This window comes from Tachysurus vachellii, chromosome 15 (genome assembly GCF_030014155.1).
Source record: "Tachysurus vachellii isolate PV-2020 chromosome 15, HZAU_Pvac_v1, whole genome shotgun sequence".
NCBI lineage: Eukaryota > Metazoa > Chordata > Actinopteri > Siluriformes > Bagridae > Tachysurus > Tachysurus vachellii.
The window spans coordinates 21501773-21517128 of NC_083474.1; the positions used below are offsets into that span (position 1 = coordinate 21501773).

At 41.7% G+C, this 15356-nt stretch overlaps 1 protein-coding gene across 6 annotated transcripts in view; it reads right to left on the minus strand.

Annotated features, from left to right (window-relative positions):
* Positions 1–15356, minus strand: part of znf414 (zinc finger protein 414) — a 110114-nt gene that overhangs the window by 18425 nt on the left and 76333 nt on the right. The window lies entirely within an intron of this gene.

Sequence of the window (15356 nt, forward strand, 5' to 3'; positions counted from 1 at the left end):
ACAAATGATTATGCAATTTACTTTTATTTCATTTAAATAACATGTTTGAATGCAGTAAAATGTAATAAATTGTTAATAGTAGCAGTTGATGAAGTTTTTAGGGGATACATTGTGACTCGTATTTAAACACATATTTTTATTAGTACTTTTAATTAGTACTTTCTACCTGAGCCATTATAATTATATACTTGAGTAGGTTCCTTTTTACCCACCACTTTTGTACTTTATAATTTTTGCTGATGTGTATTTTTGTAAAAAAAAAAAAAAAAAATGCCCAAAGGTCACACTTACATTTTAAGTTTATGTGATTAGCATTTTGATTTATTTTCTTTTGTTATTTTCGTTGTCTTTTGTGGGTTTAAGTACTTACTATAGACTGTGAGGCACAACAATGCCCTTTTTAATCAGTAGTTTTTGAATGTTTTCTTTTCTTTTGTGTGGAGTATTTTTGATGAGTTTTTGATGAGTGATGGCGGTGTGTTGATGTCCCAATTATATTTTTGGTTTTGTGGTGTTTGTGTGATTTTGTGTTTACCACTAATATGCTTGCTCCATTATTTCCATTATTTTTCTTTGTGGTTTTTTTTTTGTTTTTGTTTTTGTTGTTGTATTAGCTGCTCTATTGTGGATTTGTGGTTTTATTGCAATGTTGTAGTATTTCTATCAATTTGTCAACAAAAGTGTGTTTTATTGGGAACTTATAAAATCATTATTTGTCTGATGACAAACCTGTGATCCTTTGCTTGGGTAGAAGCCTGTGCTCATATAAGTTACTGGGGTTTGAATCTCTAAGTGGCGTAGTGGACAATTTCTCCTCGATATTTCATAGATTGTCTCTTGAGGTGGGTTTGATTTCCTGTCATACGATTATGATTCGGTCACAGAGATGATGTCTGTTGGATGAAGGAAGCAGTTGTAAGAAATTACAGAAATTGCAACCAAATTCCACCCTAAGGTACACATCTAAAAGAGCTCATTCCTAAAAAGGTTTAAGTATCAAACCTTAGGACTCTAAACGTATAAACTTGATTCAATTATAAATATGGGAATGGCAGCAGGACTTCAAGGATCACCATGAACAAAGGGTCTACGTGACTGCGATTACCATTTAAAGTGACCATTTGGTTGATAACAATACCAAGCCAAGGTCTACGTGACCGCGATTACCATTTAAAGTGACCATTTGGTTGATAACAATTGTAACAATAACAAGACAAGGTGTACGTGACCATGATTAACATTTAACACTAGAATTACTGACTTTTTTATTTTCTAGTGCAAGTCCCGAGGTGTTATTCCTCCCTGTTGAGATTTTCACAGTTCTTCAGCTCGATTCTCCTCCTGCTTTTGTTGTGCAAACACACCCATTACCTGTGAGGCCTGGCACATTTGCATTTGTTTACTCAGAGTAGCTCAGATCCAAGGCAGGCCAAACCTCTGTGTGTGACATGGAAATGTATCTATACGAAGTAATCTGTTTTATTTATAAAAAATTGTGTGAAAACAGAATGAAAAGTTGCTAATACAATTACATGAATAAAATGAAAACTTGCTAACACTTCAGTATCCAATGTATGTTTGTACACAAATGTCATAAGCTGAGTGTAAGGAATTCTCATCTGCCATATGAAGACAGGATAACCATTCTTTCATCTGCTCTTTGTGCAGGATAACCTCAAATTCAGCCTCTCAGATCTCTGCTCAGTTTCTGGTTCCCGGCGAGTACTCGGGGAAGTCTCAATGAACACACTAGTCAAAGTCTTTCAGAGAGAAGTTCCAAAGTTTATTAGGAAAAGCAGGAATATATAGTCGTTCAAGAAGGGGGAGGTTGTATTGGGTCTGTGTGTTGCTATGTGTATGAGCATCTATGTTTAGGTTGACCTCTCAGTTACCCCAATAAGGTAAGGTCTTATAGGCATGTGAACCTATACTACCTTAGTTCCCATAGTTGGTAATGTAAGGAATAATTATGGCACGGCCATCTGTTTTAAGTCTAATTAGGGAACAAGAGAATTAAGGGACAAGAGCGTGTGTGTGTGTGTGTGTGTGGGGGGGACAAAGATCAATGTACTCTTTACAGACAGTCTGCAACATTACCAGAAAAGATTGTTTTAGGCAATTATTCTCACAATTCCCCTCTTTTATCCATGATAAACTTATAATGGATAAACAACTCATATATGATTATCTATCTTTCTCTGGAAGCCGGGCTAAGCGAGTAATCACTATTACTGCATCCCTGGCCTGGGCCAGACCCTCAGTCACTTCTCAGATACCAAATACATACATCATCTATTTACCTTGCATAGGAATAGGATAATACTCTGATACTCTGGGGATAAGTTGATACCCAGAAATCATACGATGTAACATTGATTGAAGACATTGAAGAATACAAGGGCCACAAAGGCACAACAAAAGCAAAATAAACAGTACAGGAACAATCATAGACAAATACGGAGTCCACTGACCAAACAAAATATACCACAATCCCCACCCAGTGCGATCTCCTTTCTCATCTTCTTTAATGGCCTCAACCGTCTTACGCATTTTCTCAACTGCCTGTCCTATCTCTCCATGGGCATCATCATGATCAGGTATAAATGTACAACAGCTGTCACCTACAACAGCACAGACACCTCCTTTTTCTGCAAGGAGCATGTCTAAGGCCATGCGGTTTTGTATGGCAGTCAAACGAAGAGCAGTAAGCTCTGAACGAACTCCCTCCATAGCCTGGAGTGTTTCATTAGCAAAAGTAGCTAAACGATAGTGAGTTACTTCAATCTGATTCCATAATTGAGTAACACCATATTGGGGAAAGATGGCATCCCAAAACTTAGCAACTTTAGGTTTTAATTGATGTTCGCGAGGTGGGAAGGTTGGATCATTTGTAGACCTTTTGTGACGAACATTATGGGTGCGATTACCCTTGACTATAGATAAATGTGAAGCAAATTGTGTAAGTGCACATGTTCCGCCCCACCCTTTGGGTAGATACAGGTAGACATTTTTTCCACACACCCAGTACCAGTCCTGCTTCCACGTAGTGCCGGTTTCACCTGGGTAGATCAGGGAACATGTGCTTGCATTTTCCTGTCCTAATTCACATGCTGTGTAGGTTTTGTTACAGCTTTTTGTTGTCAGATTTCCTAAGAAAATGTTTCCCCTTGCTGTTACACAAACTGTATACTGGTGGTTAGGTCCCTGGAGGGCCTGGAAGTCCTTCACAAAAGCAGTGCCTTTCTGGTCCATCTTCAGTGCTGTTCTTAATGCGTTTATACAAAAGAACTCATCGTTTGTGTTGTTTGCACACCATCTAGCACCAGTTCTCTTTAGATATCTTATATGCTGATTTTCGTGTCCTTTCTCTGTCGTTTTTCCTGATATGCACGTTTCGGAGATGCAGATCTGGGCCATCACTGTGAGGGTAGTGTCAAGAGTGTCATTTCGAGGTTTCAGGCTAGTTGTGGTGGCAGACGTTGGGAACACCTGACACACATAACACGACTCGTTAGTATGTTGCCTGGCTGTCCAATTGGCGAATTTCCAGAATTCGTTGTCATGAGGATGCGCTTGGACGGGTAACCCTGTCCCAAGGCAGATGATCAAGATGAGGAGGATGACAACCATACTGGTCACTGGTTGTGTGTCCTGTGCTCAACAAGAGGTGGTCGTTCAGTTCTCTGCAGCCTTTTCCGTCACCTCCTGCAGCTTTAATGATGTCCGAAGAGCCGACACAGAAGGGTCCGTGGGGTCACTGCTGAGCGTCGTGGAGTGATGATAGGAGAAACCAGGAGATTGGAAGCACCTTCTAGAAAACTCATGGAAGGGTTAGAAGTCTGTATCTCTGTAACATAAAGAAAATTGTGTTACACAGAGAACACTTTTATGCATTTACAGCGGAGTCGACCCCTGGAGGACATCTCTTCACCCTGGTAGCATGGATCCACTGTGGAAAAAGATCAGTTAGTACACCTGTGCGCGTAGTCGCGACTATTTCCGCTGGCCCATCATACTTACTTTCGCCCAATGGTTTAGGTTTTAATGACTTAATCAATACCATCTCTCCCACTTGAAAGGGATGGGTCGGCACCTTAGAAATGACAGGTATAGCTGCTGAAATTTGTTCATAGTGTTTTGATAAAGTGTCAATCAGGGCAGCGGAATACTCAGCGATGTGCACATCAAGATTAGTTGTACCTATAGCTGGCTTACCCTTCTTCCAGGGTGTGGGAAACGGACGACCAAAAATAATTTCGTGTGGTGATAAATGGACATCTTTTCGCGGTGTCATTCTCATTTCTGCTAGAACAGCGGGTAACAAATCAACCCAATTTTTGCTACCCGTCGCCTGCATAGCCTTAGTCAACTTATCCTTAATTGTTCGATTAGTTCTTTCCACTATCCCTGAGGATTGGGGATGATAAGGAATATGAAAGCGCCATGACAGAGACAGGTACTTACACAAATCTTGTGTTATTTTAGAAGTAAATGGCGTTCCTTTGTCTGAGTCAATAGCGTGTGGGACACCATACCTCGGCAAGATTTCTTTGGCCAGAATACGTGTAACAACCTTAGAATTTTCTCGCTGACAGGGGAAAGCCTCTACCCACCTTGAGAACTTATCAACCATCACCAGGAGATATTTGAAAGGCCCCTGTGGTGGCATGTGTGTAAAATCAATTTGCCATTCAGAAAATGGTGCAGTTGGTATTGGAAGATTTTCATGTTTAGCTGTGCTTTTAGTAGGATTATTTTGAGCACAGGTCAGACATCTAGATAAGATTGAGTCTATTGTACCTTTTAAATTAGCTACACAAAAGAGTTTATTCATATCTTCCCATACCCCTCTTCGGGCGCGATGTGTAACACCGTGAAACTCGCGCACGAGAAAGGGAAGGCAGTGAGACGGGAGACAAAGACGGCCATCAGAGCTGTACCAGAGGCCATCAGAGGCGACGTACGAATTCTGCGTTTGCCAGTAGGTGGAGTCATTAGGTGTAGCATAAGATTGTACAGACAGGAGATCTAAATCGGGAATGAGAGTGGAGGAGAGGAAGGAGGTGTTAATAGGAGTAGAAAGTGACAGAAAGGGCACTTGAGCTTGTGCCGCTTGTTTAGCTACCCGGTCTGCCAGAGAGTTGCCTCTGGCCTCAACAGTATCATCACGTGTGTGTGCTTTAGTTTTGACAATAGCTAAGGAACGAGGGAGATGGCAGGCAGTGATAAGGTCCTGCACCAGTGATGAGTGGGAAATAAGTTTCCCCTCGGCGGAGCGAAAACCACGTGTTTGCCAAATTCGTCCAAAATCATGGGCGACACCAAAAGCATAACGTGAATCAGTGTAAATTGTTACATCCTTACCCTCAGAGAGAATACACGCACGAGTTAGAGCAAAAAGTTCAGCTGCCTGTGCAGACATAAAAGGTAAAGAGTAAGCTTCAACAACAACATCAGGCAGAGCACACACAGAATACCCACACAGAAAGTGACCATCATGTGGCTTTGAACAAGAGCCATCAACAAATAGCAAATCGCCTGTATTTAATGGAGTGGATTCTAAATCAGGGCGAATGCTAGTAGAGTGAATGATTTCAGCACAGCAATCATGAGGAGTGTCGTGCAGTGTGGCATCCTGAGTTCTAAGTAAACGTGCAAGAGCATGACCTAACGTATCTAATGAGGAGGTGGCTTTAATTTCTAGATTACTGGTTGAACATAAGATAGTTTCATAACCTGACCTCCTCTGTGCCGTCATATGTTGAGTTTGTAAGTTCTGAAGGACCTGTTTTACCTGATGTGGTGAATGTAAGATCAGGGGATGAGACAGGACAATTTTCTCAGCATCTTGTACCATCACAGCACAGGCGGCCACAGCTCGGAGACACGCCGGTAAGCCCTGGGCAACAGTGTCAAGTGTTTTAGACAGGAATGCACATGGTCTCATGCCCCCCCCATGCTCCTGGGCCAAGACAGCAGAGGCAGTGCCCTCATGCTCGCAGGCATAGAGATGAAACTCTTTCGCATAGTTCGGGAGCCCCAGAGCAGGAGCGGAACATAGAGCCGTCCGCAGAGCCTCATACGCTTCGAGCATTTCAGGAGTCCATGTCAGCAGTCGTTGCATTGGGTCCTTGTGGGAGATTGCAGACCGGAGGCATTTGTCATAGTAAGAACAGTCAGGTATCCATTGACGGCAGTAGTTTATCAGCCCCAGGAAAGCCATGAGAGCGTGTTTTGTATCAGGACGCCGTGTGTTGAGGATTACCTGTATACGGTCTTGAGAGAGTTTTTTACTGCCTTGTGAGAGTTCAAACCCCAGATATTTCACCATGGGCAGACAAAACTGCAGCTTGGGTTTTGAAACCTTGAATCCTTTTGAAGCTAGATGGCGAAGGAGGCGGAGGGAGGCTTGTTCACAGAGTTTTTCAGAGGCTGCGGAGACTAAGAGGTCATCTGCATACTGCAAGACAACAGAACCAGTGGGGAGAACAAGATCACATAATGCATCCCTTACAACGGCAGAAAACACTGCCGGAGAATCAATATACCCTTGTGGTAGGCGTGTCCACGTATACTGCCGCCCCCTGTGTGTGAAGGCAAAGAGAGGCTGCGTCTGCTCTTCGACAGGAACACTGAAAAAGGCAGAACATAAGTCAATAACAGAAAAGAAAGTATGTTCACATGGAATTGAGGTGAGAATTGAGGCAACATCTGGCACAACAGGTGCCACAGGGATGATGATGTCATTAATTTTCCTCAAATCTTGTGTGAAGCGCCAGGACCCATCCGGTTTAGGGACGGGATTTACAGGAGTGTTGTATGAACTCACACATGGTTTGACTACTCCCTGTTGTAGAAGAGATTGTAAAACTCCATCCACGCCCTGCAATTTAGCTTCAGACAAAGGATATTGTTTAACAAACACAGGGTCTAAATGTTTTAACTTAGCCTCATAGGGTGTACACTGCACAAGACCCACGTCATTCTTATGATCAGCCCACAATGAGGGCGGTAGAGCGTCTAGTAAAGCAAAAGATGGGGATGGTGATTTCTGTGTGGTAGAGAGAAAGCAGTCGTTAAACTTCATATCAGATAAATGTGACAGTGGAGCAGACTCAGGAACAGAAACGACAAGTTTAGAGCCAGAGAAGCTAATAGAAACGTGTAGCCTGCTCATGAGATCCCTCCCCAAAAGATTAAAAGGACACTCTGACATATAAACAAATCGGTGATGTAAAAAAATGTCAGGATCAGAAGGACATGTGACGAGGAGGGCTGGAGTAAAAGGCGTTTCTTTTGTGACCCCTTCTATTCCCACAGAGCTAACGGATCCCCCTGAGAGAGGACCCTTGTATTGCTTCCCCATTACTGACATTGTAGCTCCTGTATCAAATAGGAAAGAATACACTGTGCCATTTACACATAACTCAAGAAAAGGCATTTCGTTTACCAGATGTGATTCATATGTACAATGTAGCATGGTCAGGGTCGCGCTCTGTGGGCATCTCTATGCATGATAGGGATTTGCCTGCATCCCGGTGAAAGGGCGGGGTGCAGCTTGGGGTGGTTTTGAAGGTAGTGCTGGAAGGGGACCTACGGGAACATCTCCCATCTCTCTAAGTCTTTTCCTACATTCATTCATCCAATGCCCATTCCTACCACAATAAAAACAGGCACCGGGGCTTCGGGAGTATGAATTACTTCCTCCTCTTCCCCGGCCTCTCCCTCGGCCCCTCCCTCGGGCTCTCCCTCGGGCCGAGTCACCATTATATACATTTCCTTCAGCCACAGCGAGGCATACTACTTGTCTACTTTCTAAAATACCATCGCCTTCCATGGTGCGCACTCTCTCCCCTAGAGTTTTAACTGTCATATTGCTACGATCTGTGAGCTGATATTTAAGAACCTTCTGCACCTCAAATTTACAATTATTCATGAAGGTTGTGAGGAACAAAGGATTAGCGGCATTTTCATCCAACTCCATTCCCCCCAACAGTGTCCATGTCTCTTTAAACCGTTTTAAAAATTTGGAAGTCGACTCATTCTTCTCCTGTTTACAATTAGTTACTTGAGACAAATCACGATTAGCCTGCTGTCTTTGCAACAAATATTTAGTCAACTGCTCTTTTAAGGCCGGTAGGGCATCCGGAGTGGCCCAGTACAAATGGTGTGTAGTCTTTTTTGTGGCTCCCTTCTTCTTTCCTGCCCCGTCACGCTCAGTTTCCGATTTAGTTTCTGTTTTTATTTCATCACTACTAGGGTCCAAACAAGGTACTCTGGCAATGAGATCAGTTTCATCATAATTATCTCCAAGAGTCGCATGCAATATAAATCTGTAATCAGCCCCGGTCAATTGATTATGACGGGTGGCTCTTAGTAACATGTCTACATAGTGAAGTGGTTTTGAAGGGGATGGGAGCATTTTAATGATGTCCCTTAAATCCCCTATTGATGGTGGATTAATAATCGGTCCCTTTGCAGACATGGACCAGACACATGCCGCATTAAGAGCAGAACCAACGGTGGCATTAAAGAATGGGGGGTTGATATCTGACCCAGAATCAGATACAGCATCGCCATTATTATCTGTGTCTGTGTCTGTCTCATCATTTCGTGGCGTACCTTGCAGCTTAGTACGAGCGTCAGTATCTGACTTAATATCGAGTGAGTTTTTAGTTATTTCAGCGGCGCAGCATGCAACAGGGGCCGATGAAGTAACAGAAGGCTCAACGCTGCTTAAACTAGGATATAGAGTTGCAACAGTTGCCGATGGCCCCTTATCATTATACGGTGGGGGCTGGGTGCGTGAAGCAAATGGCGATTTCGGTGTAGTTTGGGGATTAAACTTCGGCAAAGATTTTAATTCCACTTTCGAGTTTGGAATAGAGTGATATTTATCCCAAATTAGTTTCATTTCTAGCCATTTCTTATAACCGTCTGTCATGTACTGATAATCCCAATCAGAGTCACCGAAGCCGTCATATATTTGAATGTAAGCAGACGCCAAATATTCAGATTTAAAAGTACCACCGCGAGGATATGTCAAAAACTGAGGTTGTGATTCGGTCCACCCCGCTAAATTATCTAGCCAGGGGGTAGTATAACAACCTAGACCACAACGGTTCATCCAATCACGAGGAGTTTCCTCGTGGTCTGGCTTAGGATATTTCATTCCTGAATTACCCATGTCCAACTATAGGTACAACCAATATTATTACACACAAACAACAAACACGATTAACACACAAACAACACAATACAATTGGAGACCAGCAACCGAGACAGAGAGGGCGATCAAATAAATTTATAGCCTCTAACCTTAGAGACGTTGCGCGCGCTTTTTCACTGGTTCAATAACCAGTGACGAATTCCCTTACACATCGTGCATACATTCGACAATATCGATTTAACTATACACGGATATGGATATCAGCACAGTAGTGCCTACACTTTGAACGGTATGACTAGATACCAATCAGCACTTGCCCGCCCTTCTGATATCCCCAATATAAATACCAGTACACAAGGTAAGTGCCTACACTTTGACAGGTATGACAAGATACCAAATCAGCACTTACCTGAATACTGGTATCCCGGACGAGCCCCCAAAACTGTAAGGAATTCTCATCTGCCGTATGAAGACAGGATAACCATTCTTTCATCTGCTCTTGGTGCAGGATAACCTCAAATTTAGCCTCTCAGATCTCTGCTCAGTTTCTGGTTCCCGGCGAGTACTCGGGGAAGTCTCAATGAACACACTAGTCAAAGTCTTTCAGAGAGAAGTTCCAAAGTTTATTAGGAAAAGCAGGAATATATAGTCGTTCAAGAAGGGGGAGGTTGTATTGGGTCTGTGTGTTGCTATGTGTATGAGCATCTATGTTTAGGTTGACCTCTCAGTTACCCCAATAAGGTAAGGTCTTATAGGCATGTGAACCTATACTCCATTAGTTCCCATAGTTGGTAATGTAAGGAATAATTATGGCACGGCCATCTGTTTTAAGTCTAATTAGGGAACAAGAGAATTAAGGGACAAGAGCGTGTGTGTGTGTGTGTGTGTGGGGGGGACAAAGATCAATGTACTCTTTACAGACAGTCTGCAACATTACCAGAAAAGATTATTTTAGGCAATTATTCTCACACTGAGTGAAGTTATGGTCCATGGTTTTTGACATGTCCGTACACATACAGAATAAAATGATGTCATTTTATTTTCATTTTTGAGAACACACATCAGGATGGCCTCCGTATCACTGCCACGCAGGAAGAACCTCTCCACGCAACAGGCTTTGGCCTGGCTTCAGGAAATGGACGAAGCAGACTCTGATGGAGGAGATATTTTATTTGTCCAGCAGGCCACTGATACCCCCTCAGAAGAATCCAAAAAGGAGACGGAACAAGAACCCAACATGCCTCCACTGAAGATGCACCATGGTACTGGGAAGCCCTGTCTGAGCCAGACGGCAAAAGACGGCACTGTGTGGGTAGAGGAGGACATTGGAATGCCCAGTGCAGTAGCAAATCGCTTGTGCTTCACTGCGCAAGCTGGACCCACAGAGTCTGCTAAGGTTTGTCATTGCCATAGAACATATGATATTTATATAAACCCATTTATACCAATACAGCATTGTCTGACTGTATATTTGTAATCACACCCTCCAGTGTCACCCATATGAGGATGGGTTCCCCTTTGAGTCTGGTTCCTCTCAAGGTTTCTTCCTTTACCAATCTAAGGAAGTTTTTCCTTGCCACTGCTGCCTGAGTCACCTCAGACTTGCTCATTGGCGATAAATACATACATACATACATACATACATACATACATACATACATACATACATACATACACACTGTGAACTATATATATCTTGAATTTTTATTATATTAATTCTTTATATTACTCCTTATGTTTATCTTTTGTTCTATGTTTATGTTCTGTAAAGCTGCTTTGAGACAATGTCCATTGTAAAAAGCGCTATACAAATAAACTTGAATTGAAACTTGAATTTAGAGTGAGGTTCATGTAAATTTACCATTCTCTATTTGTTTATCTTCCGACAGCGTAAAATTACAAGTTTGAACGCTGTAAAGTTTGAAACACTTTAAAATAAAACAGACTTGTGTATCCATATATTGTGAATGTGTGTCTTTTGTATAAATACGGCAGGCATTTCTGAAGGTTTCCATGTCACACACATAGGTTCGGCCTGCCTTGGTTTAAGCTAACGAATGCAAATGTGTCAGGCCTCACAGGTAATGGGTGTGTTTGCACAACAAAAGCAGGAGAACAATGGAGCTGAAGGCCTGTGAAAATCTCAGCAGGGGTGCTAGTAGGTGTTAGGTCCAGGGAATTTACGCAAATTTGCACAGGGTTAGTAAATCTATTAAGTTCCACATGGCTCCAGTTCACTTGACTACAACTATGTGTGCTAATAAAGGAGTGGAGGAACCAATGACCTCTACTATGGTCAGAGGGTTTAAACCCAATGAGCTAGAAGCTGTGATCAAAAGTATTGGTAAATTTGTTCGTGCCAAACAAGATCCATTAGACTTTCTAAAAGCTTCCAAGCTATATGCTGACATTTACAGATTCACAGATGGTGATGCGTGTGTGTTGTTAACTGTGTGTTTGCCTGTCACTTTGTCTGGAGCATTAAATCAGAAAGTCAAAACTAGAACTGCCAATAAGTTAGAGAGGAAACAGGCACTGCTTGAAGTCCTAGGTGTAATGTCAGTTGACTGGGATAAAATATCCGATGTGCACATGAGGAAAGGGGAGCACCCCATGGCATTTTCAGAGCGATTATTGGAGACATTTAAAACTTTCAGTGGCAATCCTGACATCACACCGAATGATGTCAGTTTTAAATCGGCTTTGATTAACAAATGTGACTCACTTACCCTTCTGCTGTGTCGATGTTTGTAACCCATCTCTCTGATTATAATGACATCATTGCTAAAATGACTCAGTTTTTCAACAACAATGCTAACTCAAAAAGATCTCATCCTGTGTCAGCAATAGGTGTTAAAAACATCAATAATAATAGAACCAGCCAGGTTTCCCAGAAAAAAAGAGAACTACACTACTGGAGCTAGAATCGAAAGACTACCCCCTTGTAACCCTGATAACCTCCTGGTGTGTTATTCATGTGGCAAAGAGGGACATATTGGGCAGTGGTGGCTCAACTGGTTAAGGCTCTGGGTTGTTGATCAGAGGATTGGGGTTCAAGGCCAAGCTGCCACTGTTGGGCCCTTGAGCAATGCCCTCAACTCTCCTTGCTCCAGGGGCGCTGTATCATAGCTGCCCCTGCACTCTGACCCCAACCTCCTTAGCTGTAATGTATATGTGGCGATAATAAAGGCTTCTATGCCCCGTTCTATATTTCAAGGGAATGCAAATTTTCCCTTGAGAGAACGGGCCCCAAAACTGATTTAAACCAGTTACAGGCTACAGTAAACAGACTGAGAAAGGAGCTCTAGAATCTATGTAACTCCTTGTCTGTTGTTTTTCACCAAGCCACTCAACAAATTTGGCAAAGTCAGAAAAACAAAATGCATTCTGGTCAGAATGTGCACCATCACAAATTTGAAAGTAGTGATGATGTTGTGGTAAAGAATTACCAAAATGAGGGCCCATGGTCTGCTCACTGGGAGAGACTAGGCAGAGATTCACGTCACAAAACTAAAAACCGTCAACCTGGTAAGAGATCATTCCACATAGATCCATTAATATCATAAAAAGCTGATGGCGGTCATTAGGGCCATGTAAATAGGCAAGTTTATGTTGTATGTGTTTGTAATGTTTTTGTGTGCTGTGTTTAAAAAAGGGGGGGGGGGGGCATGAATTCATTATGTTTTCAAGTGTTTTTCAGATCAAAAAGAAATAAAGATGTAGGGATGGACTAAGATGGCAGCTCTCGTGACAGCATTAAAGATACAAGAGTGCCCAACGCTGTCCCAAAGTGCTTTTCTACAATGGATCCATGTTCCAGTCTTGGTGAACCTTACAGCATGGTCTCCAGACCCAGATGAACAGTGTAACAGAGAGTGTAACAGGAATGTATAAGGTCTTCTTGACAACAGCGTTCCTTAAATATCACAGTGCTGTTGCAACCAGTTCATCACCACCTCAGAGAACATCTTCAAGTAAATAATCCCAAGGATTTGAAAGGATTTGAAAAATTGTTTGAAAGGATTCTAAGCATGGACAATTTGGGAATATTACAGAAGAATGTATTAAAGAAAGGACTTTAAGATTTATCACACAGTTACCATCAGGAGAATGGCGAGGATTGGACATAGAACGCTGTGACAAAACTACATTGGTTTTATTTGCGAGTTTGCTGCCTTGGAAACCATTATGTGGGGCACACACTAATTATGAGGCTTGTGAAATCAATCTAACGCATGTCCACAATAATTTTAAAAGAGTAATAGTTTCAAACAGGAAAACCTCTGCTAAAAAAAACAGCATTGCTGGTCACCAGCATAAGGTATGTTTTGCATACTGGGACCAGCTTGGGATGGTGGTGTGCTGGTCCAGCATTAGGTGCTGGTTGCTGGTGTGCTGGCCGACCAGCCTGGGATGCTGGTGTGCTGGTCAACATATGTTGTCTTTTGGATGTTAGTATAATTCCAGCAAGACCACAACAAAACCCATTTGTTACATATCACATTTCTTAGTGCATATTCATAGTTAAATAAAGACCAAGACAATTTTCTAGAGAATTGTAATTCACTTTTTAATAAAGAAAAACATTCTGGATATTCCTGTCATGCCATGTAAATGATAGGAATATCCAGAATGTTTTTCTTTATTAAAAAGTGAATTACAATTCTATATTGTGCTATACCAGCACAAACCAGTAAAAACCAGCCTGGACCAGCATGTAATTCATGCTGGTTTATGCTGGATTTTTCAGCAGGGACATGTGTCACCACAACTCTTGATCACTTTCTATTTTTGTTAATGATAACCAAATGTTAACACTTTGTCCAAGTAATGATACTTTACTTTGTATTCGGTTTGTTTCATTTCAATTTGGTTCATAGCAAAATGACTTTCCATATATAAATTTCACCCTACAGACAATGTAATTGATCCAGAGGACAACTAGTCTTTGAGGAAGATGTCCCAGAATTTGATCTTGAGTTACCAAAATATATAATAATATGTTATTATATAATATGTTAATGTCATTATGTCATAATGCAAAGAAAGGATGACCATATTGTCAAAGCTCAACAAGGTCTTATAGGAAAATATAATGTTTTGACTAAACAAATGCATGATGGTGATTTAGTTATTGCATATTATCTGATTTGGGATGTAACTTTCAAAACTGCAGTTTGTGTATACATCTTTCTCATTCTTTGTCAATGCATTATGTTATGTTGTATGTGTACCATATTGAGACGGCAGATTGCAGATAATTCAATGATCAATGTGGGATGTTCCCGTTGGCTGTGATGGTTTCTGAGTGTCTCTGCTCCAAACCCAAGTAATATTTTACATAGAACCAAATTTTAAGAAGAAAACCTGTGATAAGTTTGCCTTATGGAATGGAGCTATAACCAGTGTGTATGAGGTAAGGTTTCGAGGACGGGTAAGATTCTCTGAGGGCCGAAGGGGAACAACCTAAGGCAGGGCTTCACCGACACTGGTCACCTGCCCAAAAATGGGAGGTGTGATCTGTATTAAGGAAGTGATGTGATGCTTCAGGGCCAAAAGCATCAAAGGGGGGACTGTAAGAAATTATAGAAATTGCACCCAAATTCCACTCCAAGGTACACATCTAAAAGAGCTCATTCCTAAAAAGGTTTAAGTATCATAAGGTAATACGTTTAGGACTCTAAACATATAAACTTGATTCAATTATAAATATGGGAACGGCAGCAGGACATCAAGGATCACCATGAACAAAGGTTTTACGTGACCGCGATTACCATTTAAAGTGACCATTTGGTTGATAACAACTGTAACAATACCAAGACAAGGTGTATGTGTCCATGATTAACATTTAAAAACAACAACGACACTCAGTTCTTACATTCAATACACATTCAAAGCGAAACCTCATTTAAACTACAAAAAGGGAAAACAGTATAAAATGCTTGAGCAGGATTTGCTCGGGGTTCTTAATGACGCCGACGAACCCAAAGTACTTCATGTATTTTGTCACTGCTATGCTGGAATAAACTTCTTGTCCTTCATTAAGATCTTCACCTCATCGTTTATTTACTACCACATTTTTTATTTCTTACACAGTGGATATATGCCCATCATCTCGGCCCATGACCAGCCTGGTAAATAAATGCCTCCTATTTGTCCAGTGACTGATTTGTTAATGATCCAACCG